General features: G+C 39.2%; 1 long non-coding RNA gene across 1 annotated transcript; it reads right to left on the reverse strand.

The window, feature by feature from the left end:
* Positions 1 to 5224: 5224 nt before the first annotated feature.
* LOC122194158 lies at positions 5225 to 17860 on the reverse strand. The gene is made up of 3 exons (XR_006183056.1): positions 17825 to 17860; positions 9645 to 9889; positions 5225 to 6382 (listed from the first exon to the last, which is right to left on the reverse strand). It is a non-coding gene; the product is annotated as an uncharacterized LOC122194158 (long non-coding RNA).
* Positions 17861 to 19394: the final 1534 nt, after the last annotated feature.

The following is a 19394-nucleotide window of genomic DNA, read 5'->3' on the forward strand; positions in this document are numbered from 1 at the left end:
AACTCAAGGCATTCTATTTCACGCACATTAATAGTTCTATGTTGTTACATGTCTCCATGAATACAAATTATGAAGAATGTCTAACACACAATCTTTGGACAGCTTCCCTTAGAAATGATTTTAACACCTTCAGATAATACAAGTCCCTTGAGCCCCAGGAGATCAATGAATTCTTGTAGGTGGAGGCTGCTGGTGATGCACAGCAGGAGCTGTTTCCCAGCTATATCACTGATTAGCAGGAATCTCACCTTGCCAAGCCTTTAAAGCCTTGCAGAAAGTGCACCAATTAAGTGTTCAAATCCTTCAGCCTTAAGCCATATGTCAAGGGAAAATAATTCACTGGCACAGGGCTTTGGGTCAAGCTTCTTAGCCCAGCAGTTGATGTGATAATGCTTTTGCATTGTGCTGCTTGCCCACCCAGGAGGAAGGAGATGGAGACCTGGCTATTGTTTCTCTCTAACACAGAGTATTGAGGAATACAAATGTAAGTTTCACTCATTAATAATCTCAATTTTAAGGAAAGGTGATGGAGGAAGAGTGCTTAAAGTGTTCTTGGCTGAGTGAGTATTCGTTGAAAATGCATTGTGTTGTGCTGCCTCACAGTTCTGCCTGCAGATCAGCTCTGGCTGTCACTACCCTCTGCTTGCACCAAGAGGGGAGGGAGCCTTGGGAGTAGATTCTGGGGAATGAGCAAAGAAATCAGATTTAGTTATGGATGGGGAGTGTTGATTTCTTAGGACTGGCAGAGAGCATACAAATGTTCACTGAGTAAAGCCACATGTTTAGCTGCAGGCTGGGTTAAAATACAGATAGTGAAAGTCCATGAGAAGCTCCTTGGAAACTGGAATTACTGGGTGAGACTGGCTCCCTGTGCCCCAAGTGCACCGTTCATGGAATGGGGTCACCAACATTTGAGAAGGCAAAGAAAAGCCCCAAAATCATGACTGAAAACTCATACTGACTATAGGGAATTTCCTGCTGTGCAAGAAAAGCCTCACTCTTCTGAACTGTAAAATTTGTTGCTTTTCCTGACAGAGAAAGGTCTGCAACCATTGTTGCAGTGCTGCCATCCAGAGCCCCTTGTGCATGCCTCAGCATTCAGAGATCTTAGACCCAACCTGCAACAAGGTGCTGTGAGAACACAAGGAAACCCAAAGACCTCACTAGAAAGACAAACCTAGAAATACTTCAGGCATCCTCTAGCAGAAAGTTGCTTCTGCACTGAGCTAAACACTGAATGCTCAAGTATCACCAGCCACCCCTTCCCCTTCCCATGAAGAGAAAACTTGCTGGTAAAATTGATATGTGGCAAGATCTGTGATTGCTGGCTGCCTAATTGAAATGTTGGTACCTCATTCTCCTGGCTTCAGATTCCTGCGCACCCACTTTGTTCTTGCTGCTTGGCATCTCTCAGGTAAGTCAGCATGGAAAGAAGCCTGCAGTAGGACAGGGGGCCAAAGTTGGGAGCTCCTAAGCTTTAGGTCTATGACCTAGCTGAAAAAGCAACCTTTCCTAGAGCTCATATTTGTCCAAGGAACACTTTCTTAAGCTTGTAGCAGCTCTACCTCCTGCCAGTGCCAAGTCTGAAATACGTACGTGTGGAGGGGAAAAAAAATAATGAGATTGATGTAAATTAGGCACAGACGTGGAATACAAAGATCAGATATTGTGAACAATCACTGGACTTGAGTTTGGTTTCAAGTGAGTTTGTCCACCTGCCTTCGGTTGTCTCAAATACAACCATAATACCGGGCACAGTTTTGCTTTTACAAGGTCGCTGCATAAATGTTTATGTGCTGTGAGTTAAATCATGCACTTAAAGAGGGAAGAGGATGAAATGGAAAACTTGCTAGCCCTAATGATGGATGGATTGCTCATTACTCACACTAACAGACAGCCAGCCCAGGCAGGAAGTTTCCATCCAGTAAATGTATCTCTCTGAAAATGTGCCAGGTAGAGGTAAAGAAAAATGTTAGTTTAGGCATTTTGAAATACTTATTGAAGGGCTCTGGACTCCTTCTGCAGAAGGAATAAAGAAGAAACTGTGATGCTAATAAATTCTGAAGAGCAAGCATAATCTGAGATCAATAATGCACATTCTTATACTCGTCTTTCTCTATAGCCAGTTCTGCCACCTGTTCTATCTTATAATAGTGTTTTATAATGGACACATCTATCTTTCTTCATTAAAACCAACATAATTGATTAGCAACTAAGGAAAAAGCTTTATAAACTTCTCTGAGCTGAAAATTTGATTAGTATAAGATAGTCAAAGATTGCCAAATATTACACTTATTTCAAAACTTTTGGAAAATGAATGGCAGTCGCGTCTTCAGCCAGTTCCTTTTTTAAATGGCCTTAGCTCTATTAGACAGCTGCATTAAAGAATAATTTAGATCTTGGAAGTTACACCACTATTTTATCTGTTGAACTGAATCTCTTGAAACACACACATACAGAAGCAGTGGGAAATGACCCATAAAACATAAATATCTTTTGGTTATATTAAAAAAAAAAAGCTTGTCTGTGTGTTTATACAGTACCCACAGAGGACGAATTCAGAGGTACAAATAAACACACTCTGCTCTTTCTTCTATGAGCCATCCTTTTGTTACACCCTTACAAAAGGGAGCCTGTTCTAGGAGGCTTTTAGGTGAGAAGGGTGAGGTGGGACCAGTCCAGCTTTCCCACATCATTACATTCTTTTAACAAATTGATAAAACTCCACTCTATAAAAAGTTGAATTCCTTCCTCAGGCTTCCTCCACTGTAAGATTAGGGAAGAACTAGAGGTCTTTTATGTCTGTATTTCCACAGACATTTCCTGTTTTTCTACCTTATCATTATTTTTTTCATGATTTCTGGCTTTCTGGCTGCCTGAACACAGTGCTGCTTCCTTCTACACATCAGGCATTGCTGCAAAACTCGCATCACTCACCTACATAGCACTGGAGCCATTAGTAATTTCACAATGATAAAAATAGCCATCATCTCAAAACTCCTTCCAGCCGAAGGCCTCAAATGCTCAACTACTGCAGGACCTGGAAACACAGTGCTTCAGAAAGATCATCAAGGAGAGGAATATACTACTATTTAATCAATGACTGAGTGGCAGATACTTTTAGGAGACATTCCATGCTTTTTCTATGAAATTTGAATCAAGAGGGATGCATATCCCATAAGCACAGTGCTGTGATGTGCTGAAGACTTGAGTTCACAGGATGTGCTGTTTAAATCTCTGCAGACCTTTGAGCACAACCCAATGCCCCACATTGCCACAGAAGAAGACTTCCACCTGACCCCAGTTCATAGGGTTACAGAGAAAGATGACCATCAACAAGACTGAACAGCAAACAGGGAGGAGAACTATGGAGAAACTTTGGAAACAATGAAGGTGTCAATTTGAAAAGAAATTTTAAAAGAAGCGCAGAGATTTGTGACTGGTAGATGAGTCTGCTGGTTAGAAATGGCAGCAGCCTTTAAATTATGTCTCATCAGAGACTTTGTTAATGAGATAATGTATTTGATACATAATGTGTTTGATTTGTGATCTGACAGGAAAATTTTTATGTGGATCTCATCTGGAGATCTGCTCTGCTGGAGTTTTGTAAGTGAGCCCAGGATAGGGGTAAGCTTTCTATCCTCTTTTTGTTATCATAATCTGCTTTGCCAAACTCTCCTCTTTATTTCGTAATTATAACATCTTAATATTCATTGATCATACAATCATACACCTATTTCCTTTCACAATTGATGGAACCCATACAAACATACGATGATACATACATATACATATTTATAAATTCAAAAGATATTGGGGAAAATTCTATTGCTATTGCCCTTAGAGTCCTCTATATTCTATTGCCCTCGGACTATAGCAACTGCAAGACTGTAGCCAAGCAATGGTTAAAATACAATTAAAAAAACCTACTTTTCTATAGCACCACAACCATTACTGTTGAATTACAGCTCTGTGTTGTTATCTAGCAGTGATTTGGACCTAAATTAGCCCTGGGCACAGGGTCCCTTTTCTGCCAAGTTTGGCAGAGCACATGATACAGAGTTTATTTTGGCTTTATGCTTTCCTGATAGCTATGTGCTGGCAGTGTGGTAAAAGCCAGTACCTGATTAAACTTGAAGCCTGCTGTTGCAAGGCATACCTATCAGAACTTGCATTGGTCAAGTCAGTTTGCACCAAGCCGATGTGATTTGTGTCTTCTTTCTTTAATGTCAGGAATTAGAATTCAAAGTTAAACAAATTTTACCATTTTACCTCATCCTGAAACTGGTAAGTTCTTGTCCTCATAATATAGCCTACATGTCAGCCGAGAGCCCTAGAAAAATAGCTGCTGACACTGCAGTATATAGCATTTCTGCTTTTGGGGGGACGAAATTCAGTCAGTGTTTGTTGTTTTTTTAAGAAGGCAAATGAAAGAGCTTGAAATTTGAAGCGAGCGGTGCTTCTGATGGAAAGCATTCTTTGTGGGGAAGGTTTCCTTTGTTTTCTAAAGATGGTCGGATTCTGTCTTTACCTGATATGAATTGAAAGTTTTTCCAGTACTAAATTACCTCCAAAAAAGTGCTTTGTCCTGAGCTCCTGAAGGCTTTGTTCTGAGCCTTGGTGACTTTCAGCTGCAGTGGGGCCACTCACCAAGGGCCCTAACCTAGCACCAGGAATCACCTGGAGCTGAAAGAAGGACCTGGGCACTGGCATGAGGCAATTGCAGTGATCTAAGCTAAGCACAAGGCAGACAGCCTCCTTCTGCCACATCTGGAGCTGGCACGTTGTCTTACACCCAGCTTTGGGAACAGGAGGCTGCAATAACACAGCCGCCAGGTAACAAATGCAGAGGATATTGGGGCCTCAGCAGGAGATGGGAATGAAACTCCCATAAAGCTAAACATGTGAGAAGGTATTTTTGGGATGTTGCCCAGTCATCCAGACTCAGTAAGGAGTCAGATAAGACTCCACACACAAACTTAACAACAAAAAAAGTTTGCAGGCCTTTAATGGGAGACAGCCAGCCCTACTTCCCACAGCACCATTTCAGCCTTCAAGCTGAACTTTATATTTGATTAAAACTGGCAGGCAGTGGGAATTTCATGTTTCATTTTTGCAGCCAAAATTCTGTTGCACTTTCAGAAAATCATATGTAGTGCTAATAGAAACAATTCAAAGAACATTTTTAAATGAGTAATCCTTTTTCATTCTTAGACATTCATTGTCTGATGCTTTATTTGTCATCAAAATTTGCTGTAATGATGCAGAACTTCAGATTTAATTTTCTTTCTCACAAATGCACGTGCTGTTAAAATGACTGTGTAGCCATAGTTGTAGCACAGTCTTGCTGAGTTCATTTAATTTCTGTATACAAGAATTCTGGTCTATACTTATGACTGCCTCATTTTCTCACTATCTTGAGGAATGTCCCATTCCACTAAAAATATTTCATGTGAACAATATACGCCGAACTCAAGAGTCTACAGCAGGTATATTTTAAAGCATATTAATCCTGGAGTCCTACATTTTCTGAACTTTGTTTTGCTTTCTATCTGCCACTAACTTCTAGCACTTCCAAGTGAACGATTTATAATCCTAAATGCAAAATGCAGTCTTCCTATTTATGTATTAAGGTATGTAGATTGTATGTATGTGACTTCAGAGGTATGGATTCATTTTAAATCCAATTGTTAAGTTTTCTTACAGATTCCAGTTATGATGTTGAATACAGATGCTAAGATATTGGACTTAGTGCATTATACATATTGTACAATTTAAGTTCTTGTATCCTTCCTGTGTAACAAAACCAGGATCATTCTTTTGCCATCCCTGCTGTGTGTTTGTGTCCCTCAGCTCAGACTGATATCAGACCACTTTAGAGGCTCCAGTCTCCATTTTTTCCTCTCTCCTGGGCAGAGGTAAACAGACCTTGCAGGGGAGCAACTAAAAGCCGATTTCATGTGTCAGAATATAAAACATTAGAGAAATTTGAAAAAAGTAGCTGATCTAACTGCAGTAGTATCTACACTGTCTCTGATAATGTCTGCATTCTGGTCTCATGATATGAGCCTGCATTAAACACAAAGCAAACCCACAAGCACCACTGGAGATGGCCACTGCCAAGTTTGTTTCCATTCCTTTTCAGAGGTGTAGCAGGCAGCAGTTCAAGCCTTAACCAGGTGTACAGCAGGCAGCAATGCCCTGCAGTGGCAGCAGACTCCTGGGCACTTACTAGTACAGAGCTCTTGACTATCGGTCTGCTCTCTTGCAGGCACACAATTCAGAGATTGCTCCTTCCCTTTAGGCAGCAGATTTTTCTTGTCTTCAATCCTGGGATCACAGCTCTCCACAGAAGGGGCCTGAAGCAGCACAAGGACATATTCTGCGGTGGGAAGAGAAATTGAACCATTAAAGCTGTGTTTTTAAAGCAGTTATCTATCTGAGGTTCTTCATGTTTACAGATCCACTCTTGCCATTTCACTATTTTGCTGTAAAAAATGGAAAAGAGGACTGAGCTGTAAGAACATACTTCTTAAACTGCAGCATTTTCAGCAAATACGCTTCTGCTTTGAACCCAGGAATTCCCCATGCAAATTAATTTATGGCCTTTAACACACAAGTTCACCTAAAACTACAAAATGAGTTTCTCTGGGTTTTGTTTGTATCTGGTCCGTACCACTAGGCAGTTGTTTGGAGAGATAGTGAGACTGTGTTCGGATAACATCAGCAAAGTTCTGTGAAGTCTGAAATTCTGATAACCAGCACAGTGATCTTATATTACATGTACTTTCCACTGATGAAAAGTTTTCTTCAAATAGTGGGTGGCTTGTGGCTTTGAATCTATAAATGAAGCTGTTTGAGCAGCCCTATGAATGGGTTGTGGTAAATGTAGAGAGCAGTTCTTCTCTAGTGTTTCTGATAATTGCTTTATCAGAGTCTATAGTTACTGTTTCCCATTAAATGCTTAGTACATTTACTTAGCTTTCAGCTGAAAGATGATTTTCCAAACTCTAAACTTTCTACAAGCTCTCTTTATTTCATGCATCATCACTGACAGTAAAGATAACTCAAGCTAAATCATACCATTAAATCTATCTTTGTAAAATCATCTGTGGTTAAAATATGCCTTCAGAAACATCTGAAAAACCACATTGCTTTGCAGTGTGCTATTTTGGCACATGAGATGGTAAGAATTGATTTGACTGCCAGATCTTTGTGGATTTGCAGCTAAAAAGCACCTCTGTTTTCCAAATGAGCAAAGCGTATAGTGTAATAGATGAGACTTAATGAACCTGTACCTGTGAACTCTGTTCCCACTCAGGAAATTTTGGCAGCTAAAACTCACTTTACATTTGGGTTTCAAAGAAGGTGATATTAAACACATCACTTGCACTTTGGCCAGGACTCTTTTAGTGTCAACGGCAAATAGCTTTTGTGGATAGAGCTGCACATGATGATCTCAGGGGCACTACAGACTTTTGTTTTTGCAAGCTCCTGCTTTTTAAAAGTGTTTGGGAGTATGTTAAAGCAAGGGCTTTCACTTTCAGTCAAATGCATTGTTTGGATGTTATTCCAGGTTTTCCTGCACACATTACATGGCAAGAGATCAAACCTATAGATTGCATTCAGTTAAACAGATCATGAAAAATAAGTAAGTGTACAACCATCACTACAGCCTAGTCAACAGCTGTACACCACTGATTTCACTGTTTGGTTAGGGATAAGCTGACAGAAAGATAATGATATATTTCAGTATTCTCAAAATCTGGAAAGAAGGTACCAACCAAGAAAGTATTCATGGATTTGATTTCTATGGATGGTAGTTTTTGTTTGCCTCCAAAGGTGCAGCCCTTTCTATTTACCCTGACATTTTTTATGCAAACACTGGCAGGGTAGAGCTTAAACAATGGGAAACCTGGTCATAAAGAGTGCCTTGTGCCGTGTTCTCCCTTCACATCTACAGAGAACAACAGGAAATAAGTTGTTTGTCAGGGCAATAACTCTTGCTGACAAAAGAGCTCCGAGTTGGACAGTGGAGAGGGAAGGGGAAGTTCCTTGATCTCCCTTGTCCCAGTAAAATGTGCTGGATTTAATAAAAGCTGAGCAGTATGCTGCTCTTGTCCTCAACAAAGCAGGATTGAGCCAAAGTGAGATATAGTATTTCTCCAGCTTATTTTCTTTCTGTGGAGCAATGTTAAAAATTTGGGCCTCAGCACTGATAGCCATCACTACATGGAGTTTATCACCATCCACCTGCACAGATGCTTTCCTTTGCACCAGCTCTTGGAATCCTCCTTTTGTCTGCCAAGTGAACTATGCTAAAATACTTTTCTGCTGATTTGGCAGGATTAAGAAATAAATTAAAGCACCCGAAGTGCCTAGAAGTCTTGTTTTACCAGCTGCTTGCAAAAATCTACTAATGATTACATTTTAAGTCCTTTTAGCACTTCAGGTTCAGCAGGTTAAGCCTACTGGACCTAGTGGCATGGGAGTCATGTGTCTCCCGTATCTGAGAGATCAATGTTTTATAGCAGGTTGGCTTAACAATAAACAGTGAAAAAAGAACCATCACTTTACACATAGTTCTATTAAACATATAGTACTACCTTGCCAATGTATCTAAAGGCAGTGTAGTCTCTGGCAGCCATGGTCACTTCTTGCCAAGCTAGAGCTGTCAGGTGAGCTCATACAAATTTGTTCCATTCATGGAAAATGAAAAACCTCAAGAACTATGAGAACATTAAATGCAATTAGGAACTCATTTCACCATCCATAAGGGGTTGATTCATTAAATTTAGCCCTATCTCTGCATAATTTCACTTAAAAATCTATGTGAGAATGTGATAGTTTAAAAATATATTAAAGAAAATAAAGCAAATACGCAGACCAGAAATTCTTAGAAATATTTCTCCCTGCTATTTTGCCACAGACTCCATTTTGGCTGGGTCACTATTTCACACATCTGCAGCACCTGAAACTAGCTGCAGTATTTGATATGGTAAAGGTAGCTCCTGCCTTTTTTTCCACAAGGAATCAAGTTTAAAACCAAGACAGTAAATTCCATAGGAATTTTTAAATTTTCCTGGAAAAAGTTATTCTCCACACCTAAGCAAATGTGTGTAAGCTTACTCAGCTGCAGCAGTCTGAGCACCTCTCTAAGCTCAAAGTCCACTTCTTGAATGATCTAACACTCAAATTCTCAGATTCACATAATTGATTAAGATTAAAAAAAAAAAAAACAAAACAAATAGCTTGTGCTGGAAAACCCATTCTATTTCAAAGCAGTTTTATGAAAACCAATCAGAAAACAGTATCTTTACCTTTTGGAATTAACCAAACTCTGAAAAGGGTATGTATGATTTCTTTGAACTTCTTAAATATCTGATTTTTCAGAAGCAGGATCAATCTCGGTAATTAGGAAACCTAAGTGACATTTGCCAAAAACATTTCCTGATGACTTAGCCTTTCAGAATATGCTAAGCATCCCTTCAGGATTTAAGATACCCCATGGCTTACTGAGGCCAGCACTGATGATTATCAGTTGAATAGACCCAGTTAGAAAAGATCTTGCCCCATGAAAACAAGGACTCCCTAGAGGAAAGATAACAAAAATGAAAGGTTTATCCAGTCATCTGTTTCAGTACCTTATAGTCAACAAAGGAGTAAGGTAGGCCAGCTGCTTACTATCTCTTTTCTTCCGATGTCTTCATTTGAATCACCTGAAGAGCTAGGTTGGCAGGCTGGTTGACCTCCTGTGATTAGGATGCATTTGTGTGGATCAGTAGTGAGATGTCTTAGCTTATTGCCAGCATTAAATGAGGGCTGTTCTCACTAGTGATGTTCTACCAGTCTTTTGAAGGGCTGTGAGAGTGATGTACTGACCTGGGACCTGGAAAAGTGGAGGACCACAGGACAGAACAATTCATATATCACCAACAAATTTACTAGTAACTTGCTTCATTTCTTCACAGTTTGTATATATGCAACTGCATTATTGATTTAGGAGTGTTTACTGCAAAATTCTGTTTCCATTTATTACTGCTGTAGTTTTCTGTAGTAGCCTTCAGTTGCTGCAGTCCCATACCTCAATAGTTCAGTGTACTTCAATAATGATGGTTGCCTGGTAATGCTTTGTCAAAATTTCTTTATTAACAACAGTGAACTTGGGTTTCCTGCAGATGGCTTGCAAGTAACTCAATAGGGATGAATATTAAAAGAAAACTAAACTTTTCACTACAGATCTCAGCTCAAAAGTTTGCATTGCAGAAAGGGATTGTCTGGATATGAACTCGGCCCAGTATAAGAATATTAAACCACTCAGACCTGAATGTTGTCAGTGTGGTTATACACAAACATGGAGATTTAATTTTGGCCCAATATCCAAGTCTCAAGCTTGCTAGAATTGCATTATATAGTGTTAAGAATCAATTTCTCCCCTAGAAAATGAAGTACTTTGTGTAAACCAAATCCAAACCAAACCAATCTCTGTATTTGGTGTGTTGAATGGTCTTCTTCCAAATGTGAAGAAAGTTAATAGTTTCATATCCTACTACATTCAGTACCTGAACTTCTTAAAAAAAAAAAAATCTAAAATCCGTTTTACATTTTCACATCATTTCCAAATGTGTTAATCCTGTGAGCTTTTCTCCTGTAAATAGGTGAAACAAACTCCTTTGGGTTATGCCTAACAGCACTGCTGGGATTTCTGTAAGATTCTTTTTAAAATATGATTGAAATAAATAAAATATAGTGGTGTTGAGAAAAATGTTTCCTGCAGCAGCAGGATATGCGTTATTTTTAAACACAAGTCCCAAGCTGGGCAGAAGTCTGTGAAAATCAAAGGCTTTTTTTTTTTTTTAAAGATAGAAGACCATGCAGATTTGGCATACTGACAAAATCTCACTTATGGAATCCATTCAGTGTCTTAGCCACAAAAACTGTACTAAGAACACCAACAAGACTTCCAGCTTCCAGAATACTGTATTTCTTCCTCCCTTTTCCCTTCTCTGCACTCATTTCCTGAAAGCTGGCTCATTAAAGAAGGGAAGCGATTTTTTTTTAAGCAAATAATTAGCTATTCCTGAAATTCCATCCTAGGGGTTGACCCACTGTCTTTGATGGTACACACAGTACCACACTTTCACCTAAAAATCTGATTCCACAAGTTTGATTTTGTTGTAAAAAGTATATTTCTAAAAGAATACTTTTTTCCCCCACATAGCACATGCATTTTCAGTGCTGTCATTTAAAAAAAAAATGCATTAAATAACTAACTAAAGCTTTTTTTTTTTTTAAGTTGAATTTTTAAATTCAGTCTGAGATCACGTTAAAGGATAAATAAACAATCAAAAAAAGCATCCAAATGCTTACATGCCATTACATTTTTTGAGATGTTTCAGTGGGTGAATCAAAAATAGCAATGGAAGCTTTCTATGGGTAAGAAGAATGAAAACAAGAACCTGAAGACCCTTTGCATCTAGTGTATTTGGCTTGTTTACTGGCTTACTTATTAATATTTTTTGCTAGGCTGCTTCAAGTACTGCGCCACCTCTGTTCTCAGCTAAAGTCATGGAGGACTCCTTACATTCCACAGACTCCATTGAGGTGGTGCTGCCATCTTTCCCCTGTCCTTCCTCTGTCCCCGTTACCCCTGTGCCACCTCCTTCTCCCCTGTGCCAGGTGCAGGGATAGGATAACAGTAACCAGATCTGAGAGGTCGGGGGTAGTTACTCCAAATCACACAAGAACTTCTTAAATCTCACAGACATCAGTTGTCCTCTGCCTTCAGGCTATCCCTGCCCACTCTCTGATGGGTAGAGCTAGATGGCTGATTAAGCTAATCAAATACTAATTTCTAAAGGGGGTAACAAGAACCCAGTAGGAATGCAGTGGTGAAACTGCATGTTAGTGACTTAAAATTCCTTCTAAGTTACATAGGTTTTTATTGTTACACTTTGTTTCTGAAACACCAAGAGGGATATGAGGCACAGAGACAAGGGATGATGCCGTTGAGGTGTGCTGTGCAAAAGCGCTTGTGATCCTTGTATGTCCTTGGGTACAGAACACTACTATTTTGGCTATTGTTACCAAAGGTGGCTGTAGAAAATTGAGCCTATAAACAAGTAGTTTGAAGACCACTGGGACCACAGAGGTCTGATTTCCTGTAAATTCTAGCGTCAGGTTTTATAGACCTTTGTCCTCTAGTTTTCAAGGTGGCTAGAGCATGTATTTGGGCTCCCTTCCATGCGAGCTCTCTGGTGTCTAACAACATTAGAGCTCACATTACCCTCTCTCCCTCACTGGTGGCATTAATAGGGTTTCTCTCCTCTGCCTGCTTCACACTTCCAAAAAACCTACTGGAACCTGAGACTCTGAAACCATTACAAGTGTGGTTGAAGCTGTGCTTGCTAACACAAGGTTTGAATTTACCCATGAACATGGAGTGATCTTAACTGGGCAGGGGAGCTGTAATTCCACCAACTCTACTGTGGTTGCTGAGGCAGCCAGGAGGCAAAAATGTATGTGCATGAAAAATCTCAGGATTTTAGGAAACGTTCCTCCCAAATTGCAGCGATAACACTGCAAAAACACCAGAAGCTATTCCACCAAAGTGAAATTCTGTAGTACTTTGTTACAAAGCATAATTAAAAAATAAATAAGGTGCCTTGTGGTGCAAGAAACAGGAAATCAAACTGGAAATCTAGATGCTCTGGGAATCTTTTGTCCTACTCTGCTGACCAGGCAAGCTGACGAGAGAGGAAGGCAGATCGGCCACAGCACCAGAGATTCTATAGTCAGCAGGAAAGTGTTTCATGACAAAGTGTGTTGCTGGATCCAGCAGTTGCTACTAATCCACATGGTGTTGTTATGAGTAATATCAGACCCCAAACAGTGCCAGACCCCATTGGCATCTCACATGGTACATTGGCAAATAGGAGAGAAAAAAAAAATATATGATAACAGAACACTAATATTAACTCTGTAGAAGAGGGAAAAAAAAAAAAAGATCTGTTGCACATTGTTCTCATTAAGTAAATGATTTACTGGAATTTCCTCTTACTTTGCAACTTGCTTGAGAACATATTTGATCTCAGCTATCTAGGGCCTGGATAATTTCATCTGGTTCTCTGCCAGCTATGACACAGCCATTTAACACTGTCACTTTTCTTGGCCACCTCCATTCAGTGTCTGTTGTTGGCTTCTGTTTCTAAAGTAACAGGATGTGATACCTATGTGACACCAAGAACGAGTCCAACAGATGACAGGGAGCTCTCATCTGGCTCTGCTTAAAGCTGGCTTATCACTGAAAATTTTGTCTGAAGCTGTAAAGCACAGTGCCGGCTTTTTGTTCTCCTTATAAGATTTGGTTTTGTATGTCTCCGGGGTTAAAACAAAAAGATATTAAGGGATGTAGTAGAATCTGTATAACTGCAGATAAATCAGACTTGATTAAGTTTGGTTATCTTAATTTCTGTCCTCAGCTGGTTGGACACAAGCAGTTGGGACCTGTTACCAGTTTCCTTGCAATCTGGAGCTGTTAGCAATGAAACTGAGCACAGAAGAAGGTTGACAGCTGACTCGGTATGAGAAATAAGTAAAAAAATAAATTAACAATGGGTTTGAGACTCTGAAGGATAAGACATCACGTTCTCCTCTCTAATTTCCATGAATATATGAACACAACATTTTTGAAGATAAAATCTGTATGTAGAGTCATAGAATCATTGAGATTGGAAAAGATCTAAGGTCATCTAGTCCATCTACCACCAATAATGACCACTAAACTATGTCCCTAAGTACCACATTGACATTTAACACTGAAGATAAGCATCTGTGGGGAGGGATATGCACATGTGGTGCATATGTGATTTCAATACTGTGAGTTTAGTCCAACTGCTTAAGCACTAATATTCTGGCATCAGGACATAATGAAGACATAATCAAGACACATTAGAGACACTTTGGAAATTTGACCATGAAACTTTGGGACACCAGGAATTTAACAAATTGTCTGCTATCTACAAACTTATCACTTATGCATGTTATTGGATTAGGAATAGAAACAGACCTGATTACTGAGTTGCAAATCAATAATGGTTTCTAAAACAGCTGATGAAAATTACTTTAGTACATCCCTACTTATCTTGTTTATGGCACTGGGTAAAATTAGCTGCTGATAATGGAGGGAGCCTGGCAATCTGCTGCTTGTGAGGATTTCTGTCTGCTTTTGCTAGTTAAAAAAGTAAGACTGTTATGCAAATTGACATTTTTATCACCAAAAAGATTTCTTTTATGGCTTGCAAATATTGTATGTTGGACAGAAAATATTTCTATACTGAAAAATATATTTAAAGAGTAAAAACACTTAATTAGATTTTATAGTAGCTGTATTTGTCTAACAGAGAGAACAGATTACAAGGAGATCAATATGCAGAACCATTTGTTGCAACAACACAAATACAAGTTGGTTGATGGGAGTCTAGAATTAGCCAGGAATGTACCGAAAAAACCAGAACCCATGCTGCACATCCAGCATTGACTAAGAATCTGCCTATATATTACCTGCCATGTTATTTATTACAAGCCCAAAACTCAGAGGTAAACCCAATATATGAAACAATCAGTGTGCAGGGCAACTAGTTATGGCTGCAGTTTCTTCACCCTGAGGGGCTTAGAGCTGCATGGACCCAGGTGCTCTGTGGCACAGTTTGTGCCACCAAAAGATGGAAGGGGGAGGAAAATTTGATGGTGACTACGTTGGCATGCTAGGCAGAGATATCCTTTGAATAGGTGCAGGGGACACATCTTGACCTCTGCTCTCCCCATGCTCTGGGCTTACTGTGACTGTCAACAGCACTACTGACCCCAGGCCTATGTCATTACTTCTTTATAAACCAGGCATAACTTTATCCAACATGTATTGTTTACAGAAATTAAAAGCTGTGGTGTGTATGCGTCAAGATAAAAGGATATCTTTTAAAGACTTTTCTGTTGCTGCATTTACAGATCTCTCCTTGGGCTGGGTAGTACTCAGACACACACTGCCTTATTCTGTATCACTCCAGCCTAAAACATTAAAGAGGTCCACTTATAAATTCTTATCGACACAGCATGAAGACAGGAAGAAAATCACTTTTAAGAAACAGCATGCCTTTTAAAATAATCAGCTCAGACTTCTGGTTCAGATTAAGCACAATAAAGCTTGGGTTGCACCCATAGCATATCCTTTGGGGAAGAAAACACCACAGAAGCGTTGTTCACAAGAATGGATGAAGCTTGGAAAGATCAGTAACTAGTATAATCTGGAACCTCAATTCAGATGGTTTGCTTTTTAAAAATAGGGTTCACTGGGGCAAATTTATGCCAGATGTAACAGCCATAGCCAGCAAAACTAATTATTTCTATTTAAAAATTCCACTGCTAACACAAACGCTGCCTGAAATGGTGTGGGTTCATATTTTCAGTGTATGAAAGGGCTCTACAACTGCTGACATCTCTGGAAGCAGTTTGACCAGCACAGCCAGGAGTCCTCTGTGGAAACACAGAAGGCTTGTGTTTCATGATTAAGGGAAACACGACTTCCACTATGGGTAGTAGCCATGACAATGGGAGATCATCCACTGGCGAGTCCATCATCAACCTATGAAGCCATGCACAGCATTATATGCACATAACACAGCATATATGGGCATTCTTCCCACATAAATGTAAATTGCGCTTACAGGGGAGATGGAGTATTCCCTTACTCTGTAAAAAAAGTTTTAAATGCCTCCAGTTAGTAGTCCTTGTCAGCACATGCATATGCTCACACATGCTTGTGCTCATAGGACATACAAATACACATTTACAGGGAGAAGAGGAAGTGAGAAGTCCTATGCACTGAATATTAAGTCTGGCTCCTACTCTCAAACCACGCAATAGTATTGCAGATAATAAAATGCCTTCCCCCCCCCCCCCTTTTCTGACCATTTATAGCAAGGCTATCCCTGAATACAAAAGCAGACAATTTCTTGTATTTTGATTGTGAAGTCTACAGGTTTTTTTCTACATATAACTTAAAAAATTCACTTTCAAAAGAGGTATTAACATGAGCTGTAAAGTTCTGACTAAATTTGGAATCTATATACTCTGTGTTTAAAGTTACAGGGCAGTTATGCTGGCTAAACTTCACTAGAAGAGATTGACATATCTAAAGTTAGCAAGTACGTAGAGCTAGATCCAGGGATCCATCCTAGCCCAACAGTTTGGGTTTAGCTAATGCAACTCAAAATTGCTATGGTCGAATGGCTGACAGATTTTTCCTAAACTGTTTTCTCAGTTGTATTTTGCACTGAGGAGGGGCTCTAAAACCATCAGGAACAGGAATTTGTGCAGTTTGCACTTACGTTCATTATCAAGAGTGCATAAAAGTTATGAAGAACCTCAGAACACAAAGGTACAGGGTCTGTTGTGTTTTTGTTGCTGTTTTTTAACAAAACATCTTCAGTAAAATCCATGGTTTTGCAACACTGCAGCACAAAAAGAACAATTCAAGTTCAACCCTGTATAAGATATTTTCTTCGTATTACGTCCCATAATGTTTCATGAATAAGGACTACTGCTTAGTCCTATTGACAGACATCCACAATAGAAGAGAGGTTGTTTGCATGGCCAGGATATAAATAAGAAAAATGAATTCCAATTCAGTCGTGATTTCCTTCAAATATGTTTGGGCAATCATTGAAAAAGATCTTACCTGATTTCACAGGATATTTTCTCTCAAACTGTCAAAATTATGTTAAAATATTAAGAAATTTTTTCTGATCTGTAAAAAGCTAATTCAGTAATGCTTCACAAGCTCTTACACTTTGAATGGAAAGTTTATTCCCATTTACTGCCATGGAATTTCAAGTCTTGACCAACTGGTAATGTCTTAGCATCATCAGGTTTGTTAAGTCAGTGCATGCACTGTAATGTATATTGCTGTTCCCACTGTGAATGGTGTGCCACTGTCAACCCAAGAGCAACACTGCAGGTTGTACTGATACAGTTTTGCTGGCAGTAATTCATAAACTAAGTGAAGTGGTTGGGCCACCAGAGGAATGATGAATAGCCCTCACAAAAACCTCATTGCCTCCCTTTATAAAAGATGAAGAGGGATCAAGTCAAGGTGCACTTTGTTTGCATTCTTTTCTTGACTTGCCATAACCCAACTGAAACAGTAACACAAATCTCAGGGAAAGGCTGACACTACCCAAGAACAAACCATACTAATCAGAAACTTGACAAGAAGAACTTCATCAAGGAAGAAAATCCCAAAATTCCAAAACCCTTTAAAGTTGAAGATCTGAAAAACATAACTCGGCATCTAAAATGTTGCTCAAATGAGAGAGGGTTAATGAATGGGTCTGGTTGACCCAACTGCAAAGAAACTTTAAACCAAATGCACTGATGGGGAACAAGGGTGCAAAACTACCATGAGGCTACTGAGGATTCTTTTTAGATAGCTACATCATTTTTCTAGACAGTCCAACGGCAAATGTTTTGCTTCAGCATGAGTAATTCCACTGAGAGATTTCAGGCCAAGCTAAGGTAATAAATATGGAACAATTAAAAATAAAAAAAAAAGTATTTTAGCCCATTGATTTTTGAATACCTAATGAATTAAAAGAAAGTCTCTTTGCTTCCTCTTTCTTTACATTTGAGACCTTATTTTACTCCTGCTGATAAACTGATCCCAGAAAGCATAATCAATGAATATAAAGACGCTATACTTATAAAATAAACAAGAGAGTTTTGGCTAAGTAGGCTATTATACCAAAAAGAGAATAGATAGAGTACTTACCCTTGTTCTGGGTTAGCTGTAAAGCTCCAAAGGAGGGATTTTCAGAAAGAGATCCTTCCCCCACTGGCAGTCAGCTCTTAAATGGGTCTAGGAGAGATGGAGCCAGGCTCCACCCCTTCCAGCAGCACAGGTGAATTGCCTTCACCTGAGCTCCCAGGGCTGACTCATTGCTTGCCTCAGGTGATCAATCAGGTTCAGGCCATGATTCAGCAGTTCCCATACACTGAAGAATATGCACGTATAGCTTTCGTGCACTGACAAACTTCTCCATCCACAACATCTACTAATTCCACAGATGTTACAGTGTAAAACTCTTCAAAGCAATCATATGTGGAATAATGGGCTAGCTAATCTTTGTTAGAATAACAGCAGAATATGGAAAAAAAAATCAAAAAACTGTTGAACGCACTAAGGTAATCAAAACAGTTTTTAAAGCTGACTTTTAATGGACACTCATGTTTCGAAGAGAAGAAATTTATACAAGTACCTACCAGCAAGAATTCCTTCTATAACGTAAATTCAGTAAATCAAAATTTCTGCTTATTTTCTTGGAAAATGTTGAAACTAAGTATTTTCTGACTTCCACCATCTCTTTTCCAGTTGAACATACTTCTCTTCCACTATGAACTCCAGTTAAATTTATGCTCCTGGCAGGAAAGTCAGGTATTCTATCCTTTGCTCTTATCTCAGTGCACCCAGTCTTCATGGTTTGCTCTATTCAAAGTTCTGACAACTTTCCTGATAATTTTTTCTTTAAGCTCTCTTGAGCTGCATAGCTCAAAGTGTGGTCTCTCTTATGAAATCATTAGAAACTCTTCCATAGCTGGAGAAGTCTAGCAAGTATTTTCCAAGCACTCTCTGCAAGCCTTCAGGCACAGAAGTAGAATCTAGAGAAGCACAACTTGGCAGGAGTGGTCCTCAAAGACATCTATCACTATGGTTCAGGTGACCTGAAAACTGTTTTTAATGTGACACTCCATTTAAGCTGTGATAATTTTATAAGTGCTACAGACTAGAAATGTGCAAGCCTTTATTTGTAAGAGCAGTGGTTACTGAAAGAAACCAGAAGGTACCACCCCTGTTAAATTTCTAATTGGCAGATTCAGGAGGTTTGTCTAAACTGGAGAAAGTGCATCGCCTGGTTTAGTCATTAATAAATAACTCAAGGCCAGATCCAAAGTCTGTTAAAATTTATGGAAAAACCTCCCACTGACTTCAGTAAGCTTTGGATAAAGCACTATGTAGCTGTGCTTCTTCAAGGCATTTTAAGTTGGAGAGTATCATAACATTGTAGTTATTCTTTTAGTGCATCATAAAATTGTATCATCGTCACAGGAATTTGAACAGATGAAGGTAAGAATTGGTGAAATTTTTAATGCAGCATAAGGACAGAAAAAAGTAAAGTGATCCAGCCAGACTCACTGTACAGCCCGACCATACTCTCACTATGAGAATGATACTGTCAAGTTAACATTATAATTGGTGATGGGATTTATGCCAGCAGTTGACTCTGCTAGTGAGTTGGTCATCAGCTGAAATGGGGATGTAAACCTTAATAAGAATTGAAAGA

Source organism: Lagopus leucura, unplaced genomic scaffold, assembly GCF_019238085.1.
Source record: "Lagopus leucura isolate 7727_CA_CO unplaced genomic scaffold, USGS_WTPT01 Super-Scaffold_73, whole genome shotgun sequence".
NCBI lineage: Eukaryota > Metazoa > Chordata > Aves > Galliformes > Phasianidae > Lagopus > Lagopus leucura.